The 25,345-nt window shown below is 42.8% G+C and overlaps 1 protein-coding gene and 1 long non-coding RNA gene across 7 annotated transcripts in view; one reads left to right on the top strand and one right to left on the bottom strand.

The window, feature by feature from the left end:
• Positions 1–23,194, bottom strand: part of INO80D (INO80 complex subunit D) — a 76,726-nt gene extending 53,532 nt beyond the window's left edge. Inside the window, exon 1 of one of the 6 annotated variants that reach the window (XM_051849222.2) lies at positions 22,791–23,194. The gene's annotated coding sequence lies outside the window, so the exon portion shown is untranslated. The other 5 variants (XM_051849226.2, XM_051849220.2, XM_051849225.2 and 2 more) reach the window with 5 other exon arrangements.
• LOC108176879 (uncharacterized) lies at positions 22,555–24,471 on the top strand. Its single transcript, XR_001793633.3, has 2 exons — positions 22,555–22,693; positions 22,848–24,471. It is a non-coding gene; the product is annotated as an uncharacterized lncRNA (long non-coding RNA).
• The last annotated feature ends 874 nt before the right edge of the window (positions 24,472–25,345 follow it).

The following is a 25,345-nucleotide window of genomic DNA, read 5'->3' as shown; positions in this document are numbered from 1 at the left end:
GTGTCCTGGGGAAGCAGTGAGGTTGGCCCAAGTGCTTGGGACCCTGCACCCACATTAGAGACCTAGAAGAAGCTCCTGACTCCTGGCTTCAGATCGGTGCAGCTATGGCCATTATGGCCATCTGGGTAGCGAACCTGTGGATGGAAGATCTGTGGTTTTTTTTTTTTTTTTTTTTTTTTTTGCTTTTCAAGATAATTCTTATTAGATTAAGATGGCAGAATAGAGAGGGAGCTTGCTGCTCTAGTGTAGGAAAAGATAGTTTAAAAAAACTGGAAAGAATGCAGTCTCAGGGAAGAGTTAAGGAGAAAATGGCAGAGGAAACTCCATAAAAGCTGGAGGGACACAGTGGACCCACGTGGAGGGAATGGCCACGCACAGCTCAGGATCCCAGCAGCCAATAGCCTCCGTGCCAGTGTTGAGAGTAAGGTGAGACCAGACTGCAGCAGCCCAAGCCACTGGTGAAAAAGCTGCAGGAAGAACCTAGAGAGAATCTGGCCTGGAATCGCATGGTGGATAGTGTACCTGCCAAACTAGAGAAGAAAAAACAAAGACAGGGCATGTTTCTCGCTCCCTGATCACCCTGCAACAACTATACTAACAAGTTGATACAGAGTGGGCACCATTTTGGACATATGTAACATATGGACATATGGGCAAGCCCCGGTCCTGCACCAGCAACCAGCCAAGCAGAAACTCCCAAGTCTGGTGGGGAAAACAGACAGGCAACTGGGTGCTCATGACTATGGGAAGCTTGTGTGCCAGGGCTGTGAAAACACTGAGGCTGCGTGGGAGGGCTGTGAAAACACTGAGGCTGCGTGGGAAGACTCTGGGTGTGGCTGGGACTTTGGGCAGTCACTGTCAGAGGCTCCACACACTCAGGGCTCCCTGGTTACCTGCTGGGGAATCTGAGCTTACACTGAGGACTGGACAGATCTTTTGTGTGGTCCTAGTGGCAGAAGAGATGAATACTATACCCACTGGGGTACTGGTCTCCTTGGAGGAGAGGAGTTCAGATGAATCTACACCAACAGAAAAAATCTCCCCACTGATAAAAAAAAATTTTTTTTTAAAAAGAGGAGACTTACCATGACAAACCTGGGTGGGTGTGTCACCTCAGACATCCCCTTCACCCTGGATTATTGAAGAGCTCTCTGGCCATACCCACCACAAACCTCTAGATAGTCCCTGAAAGCAGACACTCCACTAATCTACAGAGGCTTAGTACAAAGATAAAAGCCACCACAGTGAAAAAAACAAAGAAACCAACAGGTATCTACAAATGCCGAATAACAAATACACCAATTCAAGAAATGAGAATAAGAAAAACGACATAATGACCCCAAAAGAACACAACACTTCAATATTAGATTTTGAAGATGATGAGATGGAAGAAATTTCAGAAATGGAATTCAAAACATTGAACATAAAACATTGATTACTTAGTAACCAGAAGCAAATGCATGAACTAAAGAAGCTTGTACATGACATAAAAGAAAACTTCTCCCACAAAATTAAAAGCTTCATATGAAATCTTGGAAATGAAGAATTCAATAGAACAAATTAAAAAGTGCAGTGAAAAGCCTCAGCAACAGAATCAGTGAAGCAGAACAAAGAGTATCCAACTTAAAGCACAGGAAATTATACAGTCAGACCAAACACAAGAAGAAGAAATTAGAAAACTAAAGAACACTGTTGGGAATCTAGAGGATACTATCAAATGATCTAACATACGGGTTCTAGGAGTTCCTGAAGGCATGGAAAGAGAGAAAAGATTAGAAGAACTTTTTAGTGAATTAATAAAAGAAAATTTCCCTAATTTGGAGAAAGAGACATCCAAGTACAGGAAGCACATAGAACTCCTAACAGACATGACCAGAAAAGATCTTCACCATGAAACATTGTAATCAAACTCTTCACAGTAAAACAAACAACAACAAAAAAAGATTCTAAAATGTACAGGACAGAAACACCAGATTACTTACAGGGGATCTCCAATTAGACTCACAGCAGACTTCTCAACAGAAACCCTACAGGCCTAGGAGAAAATGGCGAGATATATTTGAAGTCTTAAGAGAAAAGAACTGTCATCCCAGAATAATATATCCTGCAAAGCTCTCATTTATGAATGAAGGTGAAACAAAGACCTTCCATAACAAACAAAAATTGGGGGCTGGTGCTGTGGCACAGTGGATAAAGCCCTGGCCTGAAGTGCTGGCATCCCATACAGGTGCCAGTTTGAGTCCCAGCTGCTCCTCTTCTGATCTGGCTCTCTGTTATGGCCTGGGAAAGCCATAGAGGATGACCCAAGTCCTTGGGTCCCCGCACCCACGGGGGAGACACGGAGGAGGCTCTTGGCTCCTGGCTTCAGAATGGCACAGCTCCAGCAGTTGCGGCCAAATGGGGAATGAACCAGCAGATGGGGGACCTCTCTCTCTCTCTCTCTACTTCTCTTTCTCTCTCTGTGGAACTCTGACTTTCAAGTAAATAAATAAATCTTAAAAAACAAACAAACAAACAAACAAAAAAAACAGAAATTGAAAGAATTTGTCACCTCTCGTCCAGCCCTGCAGAAGATGCTTAAAGATGTTCTGCACACAGAAACACAGAAACATGGTCATCACTATGGAAGAAGGAAAAGGAAGAAAATCTTCCAGTAAAAGTACAACAGAAATCCAAAGTAAAAAATGGGAATATTTAAGAAAAAATGGCAGAGCCAAGCAAGTAGTTACTTATCAAAGGTCACCCTGAATGTAAATGGCCTCAACTCTCCAGTTAAAAGGAACAGACAGGCTGAATGGATTATAAGCCAAAAGGCTTATGAGAAACACATCTCACCTACAAGCATGTATCCAGAATGAAAGTCAAAGGATGGAAAAACATATTTCATGTTAACAGAAACCACAAAAGAGCTGGTGTAGCCATCCTATTATCAGACAAAACAGACTTTAACACAAAAACTATTAAGAGACAAGAAGGACACTATGTAATGATTAAAGGATCAATTCAACAAGAATAAGTGACTATTATAAATTTATATGTACCTAATTACAGAGAATCTGGCTATTTAAAAGAAATGTTAAGAGACTGAAAGGGAGACATAGACTCAATTACAATAGTAATGCGTGATTTCAATGCCCTATTTTCAGCAATGGATAGATCAACCAGACAGATAATCAGGAAGGAATCAGCAGAGTAAATTGACACTACAGACCAAATGGACCTAACAGATACCTACAGAACTATTCATCCTAGAGTTGCAGAATACACATTCTTCTCACCAGTGCATGGAACTTTCTCTTAGATTGACCATATGCTAAAACATAAAGCAGGTCTCAGCAAATTCAATAAAATTGAAATCATACCATACATCTTCTCAGATCACAAGGAAACGAGGCTGAAAATCATCAAATCAGGAATCTCTAGAACATAGGCAAAAACATGCAGACTGAACAACATGCTCCTGAATGAACAGCAGGGGTCATAGAAGAAATCAAAAGAGAAATCATAAAATTTCTATAAACAAATGAAGACAATACAACATATCAAAACTTAAAGGATGGGGCTGGTGCTATGGTACAGTGGGTTAAATCCCCAGCCTGCAATGCAGGCATCCTATGTGGGCTCCAGTTTGAGTCTCAGCTGCTCCACTTCAATTCAGCTCTCTGCTGTGGCCTGGGAAAGCAGTAGCAGATGGCCAATTCCCTTGAGCCCCTCACCCACGCAGGAGACCCGGAAGAAGCTCCTGGCTTCAGATCAGCCCAGTTCTAGCTGTTGCAATCATTTGGGGAATGATCTAGCGGATGGAAGCCCTCTCTCTGCAACCCTTGTCTTTCAAATAAATAAAATAAATCTTAAAAAAAAAAACAACAAAACTTATGGGATACAGCAAAAGCAGTGTTAACAGGAAAGTTTATAGCAATTGGAGCCTACATCAAGAAACTGGAAAGGTACCAAATAAATGAATGCATCTATCAATGCACCTCAAGGATCTAGAAAAATAACAGCAACCCAAACCCAAAACTAGTAGAAGAGAAATAATTAAAATTAGAGAAGAAATCAACATAATCGAATAAAAAAATACAAAAGATCAGCAAAAAGAAGGGCTGATTTTTTGAAAAAATAAACAAAACTGATACAACATTGGTCCAACTAACTAAAAAAGGATGACAGAAGACAAAAATCAATAAAATTAGAGATTAAAAAGGCAATGTAACAACAGACACCACATAAATAAAATCATCAGAAATTACTACAAAGAGTTGTATGCCAACAAACTTGGAAACCTAGAATAAATAGATTCTTGGCCAGCGTCGCGGCTCAATAGGCTAATCCTCTGCCTGCGGCACCGGCACACCAGGTTCTAATCCCGGTCGGGGCGCCGGATTCTGTCCTGGTTGCTCCTCTTCCAGTCCAGCTCTCTGCTGTGGCCCAGGAGTGCAGTGGAGGATGGCCCAAGTCCTTGGGCCCTGCACCCACATGGGAGACCAGAAGAAGGACCTAGCTCCTGGCTTCGGATCAGCGCGGTGCGCCGGCCGCAGCAGCCATTGTGGGGATAAACCAACAGAAAAGGAAGACGTTTCTCTCTGTCTCTCTCACTGTCTACTCTGCCTGTCCAAAAAAAAAAAAAGATTCCTGGACACATACAACCTACCTAAATTGAACCATGAAGACATAGAAAACCTAAACAGACCCATAACTGAGTCAGAGATTGAATCAGTAATAAAGGCCCTCCCAACAAAGAAAACCCCAGGACCAGATGGATTCACTGTGAATTCTCCCAGACCTTTAAAGAAGAAGTAACTCCAACTTTTCTCAAGTTATTCAAAACAATTGAAAGAGAGGGGAATAATCCTCCCAAATTCTTTCAATGAAGTCAGCATCACCTTAATTTCTAAACCTGGAAAAGATGCAAGAGAAAGAGAACTACAGACCAATTTCCTTGATGAACATAGACGTAAAAACCCTCTACAAAATTCTAGCCAATCGAATCCAACAACAAATCAGAAAGATCATTCACCCAAACTAAGTGGGATTTATCCCTGGTATGCAGGGATGGTTCAACATTTCTAAATGAATCAATGTGATACAACTCATTAACAAACTAAAGAACAAAACCGTATGATTATATCAATAGAGAAAACATTTGGTAAAATACAACACCCTTTCATGATGAAAACGCTGAGCAAACTGGGTACACAAGGAACATTCCTCAACATAATCAAGGCAATTTATGAAAAACCAATGGCCATTGTCCTGCTGAATGGGGAAAAGCTGGAAGCATTCCCACTGAGATCCTCTAACAGACAAGGATACTATTCTCACCATGCTATTCAATATAGTCCTTGAAGTTTTAGCCAGAGCCACTGGACAAGGAAAATAAATCAAAGGGACACAAACCGGGAAGGAGGAAGTCAAACTATCCCTATTTGCAGATGAAATGATTTTTTTTTTTTCTGACAGGCAGAGTGGACAGTGAGAGAGAGAGAGAGAGAGAGAGAGAAAGGTCTTCCTTTTGCCGTTGGTTCACCCTCCAATGGCCGCGACAGCCAGCGCGCTGCGGCCAGCGCACCGCGCTGATCTGATGGCAGGAGCCAGGTGCTTCTCCTGGTCTCCCATGGGGTGCAGGGCCCAAGGACTTGGGCCATCCTCCACTGCACACCTGGGCCACAGCAGAGAGCTGGCCTGGAAGAGGGGCAACTGGGACAGAATCTGGCGCCTCAACCGGGACTAGAACCCGGTGTGCCGGCGTCGCTAGATGGAGGATTAGCCTATTGAGCCGCAGTGTCGGCGAAATGATTCTATAAAATTCCACCAAGAGACCACTGGAACTCATAAGAGTTTGGTAAAGCAGCAGGAAATAAAGTCAATACACAAAAATCAACACCCTTTGAATACACAGACAATGCCAAGGCTGAGAAAGAAGTTCTTAAGATCAATCCTATATATAATAGTGACAAAAACAATAAAATACCTTGGAATAAATTTAATCAAGGATGTCAAATATCTCTATGATGTGAATTAACAAAAAATTAAAGAAAGAAATAGAAGAAACGAAAAATGGAAAAATTCCTCCACGTGCATGGATTGGAAGAACTAATGTCATCAAAATGTCCATTCTTCTGAAAGCAATTTACAGATTTAATGACATACCAATCAAAATATCAAAGATATTCTTCTCAGATCTAGAAAAAATGCTGAAATTCACATGGAAACACTGGAGGCCTCAAATAGTTAAAGCAATCTTATATAACAAAAACAAAGCTGGAGGCATTACAATACCAGGTTTCAAGACATACTACAAGGCAGTTATAATCAAAACAGCATAGTACTGGTACAAAGACAGATGGATAGTCCAATGGAACAGAACAGAAATGTCAGAAATCAATCCAAGAATCTACAACCAACTTATCTTTGACCAAGGAGCTAAAACCAAGCCTTGGAGCAAGGACAGTCTCTTCAACAAATGGTGCTGGGAAAACTGGATTTCCACATGCAGAAGGATGAAGCAAGACCCTTATCTTACACTTTACACAGAAAATCCACACAAAATGGATCAAAGACCTTAATCTACAACCCAATACCATCAAAATATTAGAGAACATTGGAGAAACCCTAAAAGACATTGGCACAGGAAGAGAGTTCTTGAAAAGACCCCCCAGATGCACAAGCAGTCAAAACTAAAATTAACTGGAATCACTTCAAATTGAGAAGTTTCTGTACAGCAAAACACTCAGGAAAGTAAAGAGACAACTGACAGAACGGGAGAAATCATTTGCAAACTATGCACAAGATAAAGGATTAATAACCAGAATCTACAAAGAGATCAAGAAACTCCACAACAAAACAAACAACCCACTTAGAGAGATGGGCCAAGGACTTAAACAGACATTTTTCAAAAGAGGAAATCCAAATGGCCAACACACACATTAAAAAATGTTCAGAATCACTAGCAATCAGGGAGATGTAAATCAAAACCACAATAGGTTTCACCTCACCCCAATTAGAATGGCTCACATACAGAAATCAACAAACAACAAATGCTGGTGAGGATGGGGAGAGAAAGGTACCCTAATCCACTGTTGGTGGGAATGTAAACTGGTAAAGCCACTATGGAAGACAGTGTGGAGATATCTCAAGAATATGGATATAGACCTACCATATGACCCAGCAATCCCACTCCTGGGAATTTACCCAAGGGAAATGAAATCAACAAATAAAAGAGTTATCTGCTCACCCAAATTTATTGCAGCTCAATTCACAATATCAAGACATGGAATCAACCTAAATGCAGAAGACTGGATAAAGAAATTATAGGATATGTACTCTACAGAATACTACAGAGCAGTTGCCGGCGCCGCGGCTCACTAGGCTAATCCTCCGTCTTGCGGCACCGGCACACCGGGTTCTAGTCCCGGTCGGGGTGCCGGATTCTGTCCCAGTTGCCCCTCTTCCAGGCCAGCTCTCTGCTGTGGCCAGGGAGTGCAGTGGAGGATGACCCAAGTACTTGGGCCCTGCACCCCATGGGAGACCAGGAGAAGCACCTGGCTCTTGCCATCGGATCAGTGCGGTGCACCGGCTGCAGCGGCCATTGGAGGGTGAACCAACGGCAAAGGAAGACCTTTCTCTCTCTGTCTCTCTCTCTCTCACTGTCCACTCTGCAATAAATAAATTAACAATGGGAATCACTGTGCACTTACTTCCCATGCAGGACCTCTGTCCTCAATGAGTTGTATTACGAAAATTAACTGTAAAACTTGTACTCAAACATTTTTTGTGTTTTTGTGTTTGAAAACTGAACTCTTTACTCAGTATAGAGTTGATCTTCTGTGTATTAAGTTAATTGAAAATGAATCTTAGTGGAGAATGGGACTGGGAATGGGAGAGGGAGGAGGAAGTAGAGTGGGAGGGTGGGTATGGTGGGAAAAATCACTATATAACTAAAGTTGTACTTGTATGCCTTAAATAAAAGGTTTCTTTGGAAAAAAAAAGATAATTCTTTTTATTACACATCTCACTATAACGTCTGCTTCCTTGCAAGATTTATAGGGTCCTTTAGATAGATAACATTTCTTTAAGAAAATCAGTAATCTCTTCAGGATTATCGCTCTTGATCCATGTTATGATCAATGAGAAAAATTTCATACCTACCCATCCTCAACTCTCAGATATTTTCCCTCAAATTTTTACACTGTCATGGCTTATAACATTTTCAAAAGACAGATTTTATTTTATTTAAAAGGCAGGGCAATCAAGAAGGCAAGATAGAGAGAGATCGTCTACTCACTGGTTTACTCCCCAAATGATCAGAATAACCAGGGCTGCAATAGCCCAAAGCCTGGGTCAACTCCATCCAGGTCTCCCACATGGATGGCAGGGACCCAAGTACTTGAGTCAGCATCTGCCACCTGCCAAGTACATTAACAGGAAGCTGGATCAGAAGTGGCACAGCTGGTACTCAAACCAGCACTCCAATATGAGATGTAGGTGTCCCAAAAGGTGGCTCAACCCATTGGACCACAATGCCCAGTCCCAGTTTATAACATTTTAAACTTAGTTCTACATTTATTCAATGTGAATCACTAGTTCTTTACTTATTTTTCCACTCATCTGTTGATTCAATACCTTATAACATAACTTCCTCTCTTTTCCATCCCTCCAAGGGCTGACTTATGGAAATGATATGCCATGATTTTCCTGTACAAATACTTATAATCAATTGATACTGTATGAAATATAGCATGCCTAGACATAAACTTCTTGAGTCATACTTTTTTTTTTTTTAAAGATGTATTTATTTGAAAGGCAGAGTTACACAAGGTCCAGGAGCAGAGATTGGATCTTCCATCTGTTGGTTCACTTCCCAAATGCCTACAATAGCCGGGGCTGGCCATGCTGAAGCCAGAAGCCAGGAGCTTCTTCCAGGTTTCCTACATGGGTACAGGGGCCCCAACACTTGAGCCATTTTCCACTGCTTTCCTAGGCACATTAGCAAGGAGCTGGAACAGAAGTAGGGTAGCCGGGACTAGAACCAACACCCATATGGGACTGCATGTGGTGGTTTAACCCATTACACCACAGTGGTGGCCCCAAGGGGTCATACTTTTTAAGTCTGCTACCACTGTATATATTGTAAGCTGTCTTCTAAGATGTAACACTGGAAAAACCTAAATCTCCCTGTAAAATAGAGGCTGCCTATTTTTCCTTGCAATTTAAAACATTTTCTGCCTGCTTCATTTATTCTTCTGATGCCTTCAGAGGTATCCATTACCGATATTCTAAATTTATTGTACTCTTTACCTATCATTCACTTTTTTAATTTTTACTTTTTCCATTTTGGATTGCTCAGATTTCTCAACCTTGCCTCCATTATCATCAGTTACTGTGTATATCTGCTGTTTTGAAAGAGGCCTTTATTTTATAATGACTGTGTTTTTCTTTAATTTTGTATCTACTTTGGTTCTATCAGCTCACTCTTTTTGTCTTTCTGTTGTCTTTTCATGTATTTCTTAAGCTCTGATATCTCATCCTCAAACTCCTGTACTGGAAGAGCTACTCCATTCCCACCTCCCTCCACTGGGAACTATTTGTTCACAACTTTTCACTTGCTCTGCTGCTTCAGACAATGCTTATCACAAACTCTCTTCCCTTGCGCCTTAATTCCATGTTGGACTAGTTTCCCTAACCCATAAGGGCCTATAAGGCTCAGATTTGGGGGTGGAATGGGGTGATAATTTAGGCATTCTTTCTCTTCAACTGACTACGATGAGCAGCTATAAGGCTGATTGCTGCTGGTCTCTCCTGTGTGAACTTCCAGAAAAGAATGGTAGGACTGCACAGGCTGTAACTCAGCCCCACCTCTCCTGCCACTTGGGAAGCCAAACCTACACACCCAGATTTGCCATTCCAAGCATGGGGGTTATTGGTTTTTTGGCCTCAGGGTGTGAAGCCTATTTGGGAGTAAGCTGCTCCCCTCACTGGGCCTGCTTAGTAGCATTGATTCATATATTCTTACACGGTCTGGTAGTTTCTCAAAGATCTCGAGCCTTTTGCTCCTTGTTCTCCTTATTTTCAAACAACCTTACAGTGGGGAGAACAGAGATGTCAGAACTCTGCCATCATTAATCAGAAATATTTTCTGAATTTTTGTATATATACATATATATACTAATTTTTACAACACAACTTATTAAATATTCTTACTTTTTTTAATTTTTAAATAAGATTTATTTGAATGGCAAAGTAGCATTGAGAGAGAGAAGAAGGTGGAGAGGGAGGGAGAGACAGAGTACGAGCTCCTCCATCTGCTGGTTTACTCCCAAAATGGCCACAATGGCCAAGGCTAGTTTAGGCCAAAGCCTGCTCTCCCATGTGGGTGACAGGCGCCCACGTACGCGGACCATCACCTGCTGCCTTCCTAGGTACTTCAGCAGGGAGCTGGATGGGAAGCAGAACAGCTGGGACTTGAATCGGTGCTCCAATATGAGCTGCTGGCATCAAAAGCGGTGTGCTGCGTCACAATGCTGCTCCCCCTTACATACTATATTTTCAAAGAATCAATATGCTCTAGAACTTCTCTGGAGCCAGCACTGAGACCAGTGGTTCAACATGCTGGTAGGATACCCACAACCCACAGCAGGATATCTAAATTTGATGGTTTGTTCTAGCTCTTACTGCCACTTCCTGCCAATGCCAGACCTTGGGAGGTAGAGGTAATGGCTCAAGTAATTCGGCTCCTGCCCTATCCCCTACAATGGCATAGGATCCCTGGATTAAATTCCTGACTCCCACCCCAGCTTTGGCTGCACAGCCTCAGACATTGGGGGCATCTGGGGAGTAAACCAGCAGATAGGCATGCACATAGCTCACTTGCTTTCTCTGATTCTTTAATAAACTAAAAAAAAAGTTGCTAAACTTGATTTAATGCATTTTTGTCCATGTCTAATCCACATGGCACATGTTTACTTATTAAACACTATGAAAAGTCCATCATTTTTCCCAGTAGCTGTGGAGGATATATTAGCAATTTTAGGCCTTTGGAGGATGAGATGCATTCAAAAGAAAGGAAGTGACTGGTATGGGTATCATGACACAGCAGGTTAAGGCATCACCTGGGATGTTTACATTCCATATTGGGGCACCAGTTTGAGTCTCAGCAACTCGGCTTCTGATCCAGCTCCCTGCTCATGGGCCAGGAAAACAGAAGGTGATGGCTCAAGTGCTTGGGCCCCTGTCACCCATGTGGTAGACTAGAAGTTAGTTCCAGGCTCCTGGCTTTGGCCTGGCCCAGCCCTGGCTGTTGTAACCATTTGGGGAGTGAACCAGCAGGTAGAAGAGATCTCTCTCTCTCTTTCTCCTCCAGTCACTCTTAATTTCAAACAAAACAAATCTTAAAAAAAAAAAAAAAAAAAAAAAAAAAGGAAATCAAGAGGAGACCTACTCAGAGCTCTGTGTGCACCCAGTTCCTCTGGTCCCACCAAGCCTAGTCAGCCTGGTATATCTGTCTAGAATAACAGATTTTCAAACCGGTGCCCCCTTCTCTGGCCAGGCCTGGGCTAACGCTTCCGAACAGTTTAGTTGTCACCACATGTAGGCGCCCAAAGCTGAGTCACGTGCCCCCTGAGGTACCGTGTGTGCTTCCCTGTTTGGGCATTCTTCACATTCTACTTTAATGGGCTGTTGTGAAGTCTTCCCTCCTAGCGAATAACTCCCAGAAGAACTAACAGTTCTCTGTGTATCACTATATCCCAGTGCTTAATAGGTACTCAGTAAGTACATGCTGAATACATAAATACAATCTGTGTCAGTAACTCTTAATTACAGACTTTCTGCCCAAATGTTTTACCACATTTACCCACTGATTATAAATAATTTTTAACTCCTAAATTGGTACTTCAGATAGTCAATACAATTATTTCTAATAACCACAGTCATAACGAGAAAGTATAATTTATAAGCATTAAAATTTTTGAGCATTTTAGTGCATCTCATAAAGTAACATCAAACATTTCACCAAAAAGATGTCATATAATTTTGCAAACCAATATTTATGAGCAAGTAATGTTCAAAAACATTCAAACTCACCAAGGTGCCCATTATCAAGTGAACGGATAAAGAAAATATTGTATGTGTACACAATGGAATATTATTCAACTACAAAAAGGGATGAAATCCTGTCATTTGCGGCAAAATGGATCATACTGAAGGCCATCATGTTGCACCAAACGAGTCAGATACAGAAAGACAAATGTCACGTTCTCCCTCGTATGTAGGAGTTAAAATTAAAAAACAAAACAAAACAAACCTCAATCTGAAAATAGAGTGTTGATTACCAGAGGCTAGGAGGGATGAGAGGGGTAACAGGTTTTTAGACAAAAATAGGGGAAGCAGAGTATGGTTCATTAATCGTGACAAAGATACTAAAATGAGACATTAATAGAGTAAAATAGGGTGAGGGGTATATAGGAACACTATGTATTACCACCTCACAATTTCTGTTTTGTAAATTTAAAACTCTTAAATAAAATGCTTAAAAAGGGGAAAAAGAAACATTCAAACTCATTAAAGCAGTCTTGCCAAATTAACTTCCTTCTAATCGGTTCAACTACCTGGAGCATTTATTCACAAAGCGCCAAAATTCTCCCTAATCACCTCTACTTCTATGAAATTATAAGAGTTTAATTTCAAGACTTTATCAAAACTTCTCTTCAATCTTAATTTTCTATATCTATCTGTGATTAATTTTTCTTTCCCACTTCATATTTAATTTTTTTAAAGATTTATTTGAGAGGCAGAGTTACACAGAGATCATCCACCTGCTGGTTCATTCCCTAAATGGTTGCAACAGCCCAGGCAGCTGCCTTCCCAGGCACATTAGCAGGGGGCTGGATTGCAATGATGGCATCCTCGCAGGAGGTGGCTTAACCCATTGTGCAACAACTCCTATCTTTCAGTATTTAAGATTTTCATTTTATATGAGAGGAGAATGAGATTGAGATCTTTCATCCACTGGCTCACTCCCCAAATTCCCACAACAGTCAAAGTTGGGCCAGGCCCAAATCAGAAGCCCAGTATTCTAAATCTGAGTCACCCACAATGATAGCAGGGACTCAAGTACTTGAGCAATCACTTGCTGCTTCTAGGGTGTGCATTAGCAAGAACTAGAAGTGGAGCAGAGACTTCAGCACAGGCTTTCTGGATGGGATGGATACACGTGTCCCAAGGGATGACTCAACCACGGAGCCAATCGACGGCCCCCTTTTGCTCCCTTTTAATATTTGTCAAGTCCTATTAAAAGCCAACTTTGAGCTGGCGCCGCGGCTCACTAGGCTAATCCTCCGCCTAGCGGCGCCGGCACACCGGGTTCTAGTCCCGGTCGGGGCGCCGGATTCTGTCCCGGTTGCCCCTCTTCCAGGCCAGCTCTCTGCTGTGGCCAGGGAGTGCAGTGGAGGATGGCCCAGGTGCTTGGGCCCTGCACCCCATGGGAGACCAGGAAAAGCACCTGGCTCCTGGCTCCTGCCATCGGATCAGCGCGGTGCGCCGGCTGCAGCGCGCCGGCCGCGGCGGCCATTGGAGGGTGAACCAACGGCAAAGGAAGACCTTTCTCTCTGTCTCTCTCTCTCACTGTCCACTCTGCCTGTCAAAAAAAAAAAAAAAAAAAAAAAAAAAAAAAAAAAAAAAAAAGCCAACTTTGGGGTGGGTATTATGGAGCAGTAGGTTAAGTGACAGCTTGGGACACCCAATCTCATATCAGAATGCTTAGAATCAAGTCCCACCTCCACTTATGATCCAGCTATCTGCTAATATGTTACCTGGGAGGCAGCAGTTGATGGCTCAAGTAACTGGGTCCCTGCCACCCATATGGGAGACCTGAATGGAGTTCCTGGCTCCTGGCTTCAGCCTGGCCCAGTCCCAGCTGTCATTTGGAAAGTGAACCAGTGGATGAAAGATGTCTCTGTCCCTCTGCTTTTCAAATAAATAAACATAAACAAACATAAAACATAAAAGCCAACTTTATATTATTTTTTGCATCTTCCTTTTGAAGATGCAAAATCCCTCCTTTAAAAGCTTCATTTAATCTCTATACTTATATTTTTAAATATTCAGACTCATTTCATATAGCACAAAAAGCAGGAATGCAGGGGAAATGACCTCTGTGTGAAACACTAACTTCCTTCTCAATGAGTGTAATCTTAATAACAAAATCACTCTGTCTACCAACTGGTCTTCTGGTCTTCTCTACATAGGTTTTCAAGTAAAAAAAAATTCATGGCAAAAGCCCTCAGGCAGTTGTCAAGAAAAAGCCCACATTTTTTTCATTCTTTACCCCTACATCTTCACCCTTACATCCCCCCAAGGTGAAGTTCACTTCACTTTCACCTTGTCAGTCAGTATAAAATATAAAGAAAGGAGACACCTAAGTCCACATAATCTTAATCAAATGTCTTACAGACCCTAATATTTAAACACAACATTAATCAACGAAGACAAAAAGCTAACAGTAGACTGTAACTTTTAGCACATGATGAACAGCACTTTAAAAAGGAAGAAAAAAGATCTTAGACTAAATTTATTAGCAGGTCTAGCAGCTATCATCATCAGCTCTAGAGGCAACTGGCTTAGAATATAAACGGATCTATATTCCCTTAAAGGAGGGCATGCAGGCAATTAAGTACTTCAGAGCAGCAGCAGAGTATGCACTCACATTTAATTATTACCAAAAAGCAGAAATAACTATTAGGGAGAACAGACAATAATCAAGTCCCACAGAAAGAATATTTCCATAACAAACACATCCACATCAGAACTTAGGGGAGGAAATATGGCTAGGTGTAAAATCTTTAAGGAAAAAAATCTCCCTTGATATTTTATGTTGAGTTTAACTGGAAAATAAAACAATTCATTTCCATAGTTTCTTTCTTCTTGCAAACACACAGTAAGACATTAGCAGGGAGAAAGGGAAGAAAAGCTTTTAAAGAGCAGCCAACAGTCCTTTCAGTATTCCAATAATAGCCATAAAACAATTTGACAAAAATATGAACATTATTCTCCTTGGGACCACTACTGTATTGCCTCCATGTGGATTCTCTGTGTGTCATTATGGTTCTTTTGACTATCCTGTTTCACAGGCATGCTCACTTCACTGCCACAGCTCTTTCCCCTAATTGCCCTTTGTAATTTTATATTCTTCCACCTTTAAAGAACCTAGATCTACAACACAAATTACAATTTTTTAAAAACTAGAATCAACCTTAACTCTCAGAATATTAGTTTCCCAATATACAAATGAAAAAAATATTTACTTATTCCAGAAGGAATAAGCTACTGATAAAAATCACATTTATTCTCAAAATACATGTTTCTTCATGAGAAATCTTTCAAAATTAAATTTAATTCAACTTGATGGAGCACAAACATGCAAATGCAATTAAGCAGACAACAATATTTATTTCAAAAAGTTAACATCCACTAATCAATATGAAAAAGTATAACTAGAGTGAAAGTGATGAAAATATATCTATATGATTGGGTGAGAAAACTGCTTATCACTCAAAAATATAAACAATATTCATTATAATGAAATTCAAATTAGAGTATTTAATAAAGAAATACTTATTAAATGTTTATTATGTGCCAAATACTATGCTCAAACAGCACTCTACAAGTCTGCATTATGAATTTAAATTAAAATAGTTTGAACAGCCTTTTACTCTAGTTCCTGACTTGATTAATGCAAGGTAAGGATAATTCTTGCAACAGTGGACAGCTTTCATTGGCTCTGACAGGTACCAGAGATGTGGTTCAAATCTGGTTCTGCTAATTTCTAGGTATATGACCTCAGGCAAGTTATTCAGGCTTCAGTTTTCTCATTTGTAAAGGTAAGATGATAATTGTATATACCTCATTGAGTTGCTTAGGAGAATTAAATTAGCTATTTCATGAACTGTGCTTAGCATGGTACCCAGCACACAGCAATCACTAATTGTCAACTACCATTAGAAGCAGTAAGTAGTAGTTTATTAATATTATCATTTTAATCTGGAATCTGCGGGGCTAAGATGCACTCTCTAGCTGCTAGTGCTTTCTTGAATGGTACAGTGTTAAGTCTCCAATAATTCAGCCCCTCCCACCTTCCTGGGGCTAGGGTTTCCTGCAATCCATATTAAAATCTAATATTAAAATATATTCTACATTCTACAGAGAATTTATGCATTGATGTTCTTTGGAAAATACTAGCAGGATGAGCAGTGCTTGATTTGGTCACAGCATTTATTAGATCCAGTTAATACTAACAAATAAATGCTCTCTGAGTTCCTATGCTTGTCATAGTCACTCTCTTTGGTTACAGAAACCCTGCACTGGAGGACGGGAAGACAGAAGAAAAACTAAGTTGTAGCTATAATCCTAAAACTCTTTTGTTCTAAGACTCTGAAGCTAACTGCTCTCTGTTACTAAATTCCACCTACATTTTCCCCTTCCTTGACCTCTCTGCAGCATTTGCCATTGTTCACCACTTTCCCTTTCTTCAGAATTTCTCCTTTCTGGCTGCTCTGTCAGTGGCTTTCCCTTTCTTGCCCCTACACTTATATGTCAATGTCTGGAGGTTCTTTTAATCTGATTTTACTGGGGTGCAAGATGAAATACCAATGGGAGCCTCGGGAGTGGACCTGGGGAACTTTAAAACTTATCTTGTCTCAAGGCTCTGACTCTAACAAGTTCCAGCAAGCTGTTGTAATTAAAAAAAAAAAAAATGCAGACCTAAGATTTCCAGAGCTTCCAACTTTTCAAAAGATAAAAGCCCAAGTTTTCCCACAAAAATCTCTAATTTCTTTTTTATATCAGCAGTTCATTTAAACTTTTAAGCACACAAGCTGTTAAGACCTTGACCAAATTCATTTTATAAATGTTTCCCTTCTACGAAATAGCAGCGATAAAGTCACACTCAAAATGTCTAAGTCAAACAAAACATTTCTACAGGCTTCTATGATAATTCTTATTCTATATCAACCCCAAGATTAGAGGTTACTATCCAAATTTTATATACAACTGTCAATGTGTATAAGTGCACGTTTCTGGAGAGGGTCCAAGACCAACAACCACTAACCCAGTATCTGGGTCCCTCACTTCTATGTGAGGATAATTCCCACACCTGCATGCAGTAGCCAACCCCCCCCCTCCCCCCATCGCTTAGGGCCTCCACTTGCCTCCTCCCATCTCCGTTGCCATCACCTTAGTTCAAACGCCCTTCCATCTCTTCTCAGTAGCTGCCTCACTGGTCCAATTCCAGCCTGGTCCTCCTTTACTGCACTCTTCCGTTCAATTCAAATCCTCTAAACTGCAAATAATTTACTTGGCCAAAGGCCTTTTGGGGTCTGCTTATAAATTTAAAAGAACCCTAAATTCCTTTACCCATCACTAACTCCTTTCGATTTGGCCCGACTGACCTCTCCTCTATTTATTCTGCTACTCTCCAACTTCTGGGCCATATACTCTGAGCCACAATTTGCAACACAGAATAGCCTTTTGTCCCTAGGCATTTATTCATACTTGCAGGTCACACCTCCTGGAATGTCTAACTCCTCCCTTTCACTTAGGATGAACAGCCCTGCAAAGCTCTCACTCTAAGGCTTGCCCTGAGGCCAGAACAGAAAAATAGGTTTCCTCCATCCAGACTAATGTCTTCATTCTCATTCAGTGGTGGAGATAACAGCCCATTTCTCTAATAGACTAAAAGCTCCTTGAGGGCAGAACTATCAGAAAGAAGCTAGTCTGTTAAATGAATGAACCAACACTGGCAAGCAAATCCAGCCTAAGCCAACTCCTGCCTTGGCCTCAACTCCAACGCCAAAGACATCAGCGCCTAGGAAGCCGTACAGGATACTTCAAAAACGTAAATGGAAGGGTCAGGAGTGAAGCCACCCCTGCCCAATCCCTTGCCCAGGACCCTTGGCATTCCTTTAAATTTGCCAACTCACAGAATCCAACAGCTAACTTCCTGTTGCTGAAACTGTCTACAAATATACTGCACAGTCTTTCATTTGCACAGAAATGTTATTTGAGCCAAAGAAGTAATTATAACATCCTATCTGTACTCAGATACTTATTAGTATTATTAATATATATTGAGTTGGCTGGCACCGCAGCTCACTAGGCTAATCCTCCGCCTTGTGGCGCTGGTACACTGGGTTCTAGGCCCGGTCGGGGCACAGGATTCTGTCCCGGTTGCCCCTCTTCCAGGCCAGCTCTCTGCTGTGGCCAGGGAGTGCAGTGGAGGATGGCCCAAGTGCTTGGGCCCTGCACCCGCATGGGAGACCAGGAGAAGCACCTGGCTCCTGGCTTCAGATTGGCGCAGCACTGGCCAAAGCATGCTGGCCGTCAAAAAATAAATAAATAAATAAAATATATATATATATATATATATATTAAGAACTCATCAAACATTCAGATCAAGAATACTTAAAATCTTTAGAGGGAATTATTATGGAACGGTTACCCAAGGAACCATTCTAAAGGCTTTAGTTGCAATTACTCTTCACAGCAGCCCTAGGAAGGAGGTCCTATTATTATTCCCTTTCACAGAGAAAACTGAGACCTGGTGAGATCAAGTCATTTTAATTACCCAAGAGCACATAGTCAGGAATCAAAGCCAATCTGTCTCTGGAGTCCAAACTTTGAACCAAAGCAAAATTATGCTTTCACAGGGAAGGTCCCAAGCTTATGCTGCGGCTCTTCACCATGCTCACACAATAAGGGAAGGAAAACACATGGTCATCTCCAGAGTGTGATGAGTAGGTCTCCTCAACAAATATAATATGAGCATGTGTTAGTTAGAAAATGTCTGGGGCCAGCGCAGTGGCGTAACAGGGGAAGCCACTGTCTGTGACACCTATATCCCATATGGGTCCAGCTGCTCCACTTCCAATCCTGCTCCCTACTAACCAGCCTGGGAAAGCAGCTGAAGACAGCCCAACAGTTTGGGCCCCTGCCACCCACATGGGAGACCTGGATGAAGCTTTTGGCTTCTAGCTGGACCAACCCTGGCAGATGCAGCCATCTGGGGAGTAATGGAGCAGATGGAAGATCTCTCTCTCTGTAACTCTGCCTTTCAAAGAAATAAAATAAATCTTAAAAGAAAAAAGAAGAAAAGAAAATGGCAAACAAATGAGAGAAATGGTATTCTGAAGGTAAGAAAGCCTGGGGGAATTAACTTTTAATGAGCACCTATTACAAGCCAAGCACATGGTTATCTCATCTAATCCTACATCAAAGAATTTTCTTTCCATTTCCAGATAAAGACCAAAGATGAAGGAACCAGCCCAGTGGAAGAGCAAGAGATCAGAACTCAAAGCCCAGTCCAAATGTCTGACTGCAGGATGCCAGGCTACAAATAAAATTTCACCAAACACTGGGCTTCTCTGAAAGAATCAGAATCAAGAAGTCAGTCACTTTTAGCACAAGGAGGGCAGCCTCACCTTTTAACCTGAGTATCTCCCCAAGTGTCTCGGAATAGCCCAGAGCATTGTCTAAAATTAGTCATGATCAGGGCCCCTGGGACAGGAGTGGGAACGAGACTGTTTTGACAAGCACGGAGAAGAACTGGGGTACATTAAATGGACTTCGATGTTAACTCCACAGCATATACAGCTGGGGCATCTGCACAGCCCAGCCTCCCCTATTCACCAACTGTTTCTGTAAGTGACCAGGTGTGTGTGTGTGTGTGTGTGTGTGTGTGTGTGTGTTGCGGGGAGGGGGCTGCATGTTGAGAACACTGCTCTCTAACTGCACTCAGCCATCAGTGATCTTATATGATCTATCATCACCTTTCCAAACCAGGGCAGAGAGCTAACCCCCCCTCCCCAGGGGGGGGGGCAGCTTAGGTCAGAAGGAGTGGATCAGCACTTTTTTTTTAAATGGCATTTTTAATTTGGGGTATTCCAAAATGTTCAAATCCATCTGAATGAAAATGTTCATTTCTTTAAAAATAGTAACAACATGATCTGCTGAGAAAGATAGTTTGGATGGAATATACAAATTACCTTTTAAGACCTTTCAAAGGAAGAAAAATCTGATTATTTCATACTTAAAATTAAAACATCTATTTTTTAAAAAGTAAAGATAGTATATTTCCTTAGCAATTTCAAATTAATTCAATACTTGCCCCAAAAGGCTTTTATTAGTTTCAAACAGAATGTAAGCTTTAAAACATCAAGTCTTCCATTCCTTCAGGAATAGAGTAGTCTATGAGGAAGTTAGACTAGGAAACTAATTTATGCCTGGGACCTGGACGGGGAAAAGCATAGAACTTTTTGTATTACACATACACAGCTTCCTAAAACTTCAGAATGCAAAGTTGACAATACACCACAAGATATCAAATCCTTATGCAATGATAAGTAAAATGTTTTTCAAATCTTAAAATGTTCTAGGAAGAGAGTCAAAGAATGATTTTTTTCCAGCCAGTATGTTCTAAAAAGGGTAAACTAAAATAGAAATAATGATTTTTGGTACACATTCATATGAAAACGCCCAAGTCAATAAGCAATTTCAATTAATCAATAAAGTTAAAACAACCATGAAATGTAATTTGCATTTTGTATCCAATCAATACAATCTCAAATATCAAGACTTTCTTAAGCACAGGCTAACTGGCTATCACTGTGGAGAAACAGAGCTTTGTTCTAGGCATACAAGAGGAAGAGACAGACACACTTGATAGGAGTCACATCAGCAGTGTCACTGTGTTGGCACTGCCCAAGTCCTGGGTTACCCGTTGCTTGGCGAGTGAGTGGCAGCTTTTCACAGCAGACCAGTGCACAGTGGCATGGAGGACCTCTAGCCTGCTACCAAGCAGCGCCCATACACATATCCCACTACACAACACAACACAACACACGCCCTGGGTTCACCTAAAAACCCAGAGGGCCAAACAGTAAAGATAACCTCTCCCAACACGCCCACCCTGGGGGCGGCCAGGAGACATTAACATTTCAACTCCAACACTAAAGACCCAAGCAGAAGGGGGTAAGTGGAGCCACAGGGAACATCCTATCGCTGAAAAGCGGGAAATCTCGATTTGGAAGTTCAAATGACATTTTTGCTAAAACTTTCAGAGTTCAGGACACCAAAAAAAAAACTAAAATTGAATCCATTCAAACGAAAAAACAGCAACAGAAAATGTAGCTAAGTTCGGGTCCCCCAAGGGGCTCTTGCACAGACCCTTCTGAGTTGTGGCAATAACATGTCGAAATTTCCTTAAAACCCTCATGCTCCTATTTCCAGGGTCGGATATGAGGATATCACACAAATCTAACAAAGTACTGATCCTTCAACTGCAGACCTGCTCTCAGGAGCTGCCCTGCCCACCTCCTCTCCCTCCCCTTCCTCCTCCCAACGCTGAAAGCGTCTCAGCCCTCTGACAACCAGGGTCTCCACTCGGCTTCCGATCCTGGGCTGGCTTTACCGGACAGTGACCACTTAAGGAGGGGACACTCCTCCATCTGGGGGCTGCTCCAGAAATCCTGTGGCCCTGCCCCCTGTTCACTGACAGTCTCCTTGCTGCCCCCTACATCCTCCTCTCCGCCAGGGCCGTCCCGAAAAGAGGACTGGGGACCCAAAAGGGGTCCAGGATGCAAGGAGGGTGGACACTCAACCAGAATAAAACAGCCCCGGTTTGTGGGGTAAGAGCTAAAACGGCGACTGGCGAAGACCGTCCAGTAGAAACACCACCTGAATTTACCTCCTCTCTTCCCACCCCCAAAAGCCCAGTCACTAACTAATAAAGCTAAGGGGGAAAAAAAATCCCTTGAAAACTTTTCCAAACCGGAAGAGAAGGCCCTCTTCCCCAACCCGAGGGGCTCCGGGGGGAACGGGCTGGAGTTTGCAGCCCCGAGAGGGCTCGCGGGGAGCGGGGTGGGGCGCGGGCGCGGGGCTCAGGGGCGGGGTACCTTCCACGGACAGGAACTGGCACGGAGTTTCCAAATTGCCGAGCGCTCGCCCCCGCGCCCTCGGGGGTCCCCAGCGCGAAGACCAGGACTCCCCGAAGAGAGGGCGGCCCCCAATTCGGGCCTAAAAGGAAACTTTCCGGGCCGCGGCTGCACCTGACTCCACACCGCCCCTCCACCCCACCCCACGCCCGCCAAGGCCGCCCGCCCCGCCCCGGCCTGGCCGCCCGGAGCGCGAAGGAGGGGGATAAATAAATTCAACTATTACCGGAATCCGGGGGGCCGGGGGACGTTTGAGAGAGACCCGGGGGCTCAGGGAACGTGCGCCCATTCCCCACTCCTAGGCCCTGAAGCCCCCGCCCAGCAGCCCAGGCCTGCCGCCCCGTTGCGAGAGCCTCCCGACCGGCTCAGGATTCGGCCCCGCAGCGCCGCCGTCCCGCCCCGAAGCCCCGGGGGACCCACGGGGGCTCGCGGAGGCCCGGGGTGCGGGGGCAGGGCGGGGCCGCCGCGGGGCCCGCCGGCCTGAGGCCTAGCCGGCGCCCCCCCTCCCGCTGCACACCCCGACTCTGCCCCGTACAGGCCGCGCTGCTCGCCCCGCTCCGGCTCCGGCTCGACCCCCGCCCGCCAGCCGTGGCAGCCGGCGGGCGCCCCCAAGGCCCTCGGGGCCCCGGCCCCGGCCAGCCCGGCGCCGGCCCCACTCACCCTTTCATTCTCCGCCCGGGGCCTGGCGTGGGCCGGCGAATCCCCGTCCTCACGTAAGCGCGCTCGCCGCCCGCCCTGCCTGCGCGGCCCAGCCCGCCGCCCTACGGGAGCCCGGGGATGTGGGCCGGGCCTGGGGCCGCCTCTGCTTACCTTTCAGCTGCTTTTTTTTTTTTCTCCTTCCCCCCTTTCCCTCGGCTGGGCTGACAGATCAGAGTGAGAGGCGCTGGCAATGGACTAGGAAGCTCGGCTGCCGCTGCTACTGCTCCCCCCTGGGCTCCGGAGAGAGCCTTTCCCTGTCAAGCAAGAGGGGTGAGGATCATATTTTTATTTTGGAAACTCAAAAGTGCTCCCGGGGTCGGTGATTATTAAGGGGAAATCCCTGAATATACTCTCCAGCCAAGAAGGCAGGGCTGCCGGGGCTGCACAAGAAGAGGCAGCAGCCTCCTACAGCACCACTACAGGCACTGCGAGGACATAACACCAGAGAGCGGCTCCTCTGCCCTCCGAAACGACAACTTTCCTACCATCTTGGAGGCAGAGCAAAGGGGGGCCGGGGGGAAAAGTGCACCCGCTGCCGATAAAGTACAAACTTCGACTTCTCATCTCTGGAAAAAAGTCCACACCGGCCGTCTACACCGGCAACAGGGGGAGAAAGCAGGGAAGCAACTGGGGGTGCAGGAGAACCGTTTTCGTGGGCTCCAGGGGGAAAAATGTTTCTGCATCTTCTGATGGAAAGAAATCTTTGCAAGACACAGGTTTTCCGGTGATTATAATTTTCTGTTTTCTCTTTAATTTTTCCCATGTGGTATCTTAATTTTTTTTTCTCAGGCTAATAATGATTTTTTTTTCTCCAGTACAGGTCTAAGTTGGGTGTCTGGTAGTCAGTTTATAAATTTGCACTTCTAGAGACTTCGCAATTACTTTATTTGTCTATTTGCTATTGTATATGTAAATATATGATTCCATGCGTTATCTGTAAAAATTGGTGTTACATATTACCCTCAAAACTGAGACTGCTATGAGACAGTTGTAATGAGATGTCTTTTGTCTCCTCTCAAAGCAATGTAAATAAAACCTATTGACTGTCCAGAAAGGCATAATACAGCTGTTGATTTTTCACAATGCAAATAAAAGCAGGGATCACTGGGGATAAATGCATCCCTGCTCCTCCAGTGGATAACTGCTCGCCTTTCTGAAAATAATCCTATTTCTGTTACAGTCTGCCAGTGAAGAAAGACTACTGTAAACCTTGAAATAGATTTTAACAATAGCTTTAGGTTTTAAGTAAAATTTCTTATTAAGGATTTCATTGAAAAAAAAATTACAGCCAGACACTTGATTTTTAAATTTATTTAGATTCTTTAAAGTTTGGATCTTCAGTGCTTTACACATGTTGCTGCTGTTTCCTGTGTCACAGAATTGAAAAATGTGTCTGTTTTTTGCTAGAGTTGAAATATTTCAAAAGCTCACATGTGCTGCTTGCCTGTATGAGACTTTTGATATATTCCAATAGATGTCATGCATCTACTTTTCTTTAATGGGCAAGGCATAAAGATAAATAGGATCGAAGTTATTAATCCGTGTGGAGGGAACACATAGGGAAGAAAGGTGCTACCCATTTGCATCAATTCCAGCTGACTCTTACTGGAGGTGAATGAATGGCAGAGACTTTATTTCTATTTTTGTGAAGAAAGAGAAGAGTAATAGAAAATGACCAGACTATCTTTTTGTATGTTCTACAGAGACTGATGAATTGGATCTGTACTAAAAGTTGTTTTTCTGAGACATGTGGCTAACCTAGTGGGAATAAATTTGTAATATCAGTGGCTCTCATCAGTAGAATAAGTTCTTTAATTTATAGTATATTCCAAAGTGTTTAAACTTGAGCTTCTAAATTTCTTTATTATTTGCCCATGGAATTTCATCTTTATCATTTAAATGTGAATATAGCCCTCAGTATTCTGCATTTCCTTTTGTGGATTATTTTTCCCTTCTTTAATGGGAAAAAAAAACAAAGTAACTGAAGTAGAGTTAACTGATGTTATCACGTTAGAAACGTCAGTTGTGAAGTTATATTTACAGTGTTTTTTTGACATCTGGAGATAAACACATAGGTCATAGCAAGGAAGTTACTTCCCTTAACATAGGCCTGTGGTGGACTTGGAAAATCATGTTTGCTAACAACTTGCTTTCGCTTTCTGTGACATGACTTTACAGATGTGCTTTGAGTTTTTCGTGAAATTAAGATGTATTTGTTTGCATTAAGTTGTCTGCACCTTTTTGTGTAGTTCCTTTCTTGACTTCAGAAACTTGTTTGCATGATGTCTATCAAGGGGATAAGGCTATGCTGCATAATCTTTGCATTTCAATGCTTTTCTCTTTGTGAAGTTTGAGTTGTACACGACTACAATCCATGGTACTTACCATCAATTGAGCCACATAGCCAAAACCTGGGGGATTACAGCTGAGCCAAGAAAGAAATCCCATTAAGTTTGTAATATTGGTGAATGTAGTTGGTCAGGGTTTATTTCAGGATTCGGTTGAACTCATTTCAGGTGCTATCGCTGATTTCCAAAAGCTGCAAGTGCTACCAGATCTACTGAAAACATCTGGGAAGCTGCCTTTTCCACCCAGAATTCCCACTACTCAATTTGGGATAACATTGAGTGTCTAATGCATTTTAGTAAACTTAGTGGATGTTTTAT

Source organism: Oryctolagus cuniculus, chromosome 3 (assembly GCF_964237555.1).
Source record: "Oryctolagus cuniculus chromosome 3, mOryCun1.1, whole genome shotgun sequence".
In the NCBI taxonomy this organism is placed as follows: domain Eukaryota; kingdom Metazoa; phylum Chordata; class Mammalia; order Lagomorpha; family Leporidae; genus Oryctolagus; species Oryctolagus cuniculus.
The sequence above is the reverse complement of the archived record's forward strand: the minus strand, read 5'-3'. Positions and strand labels throughout refer to the sequence as shown.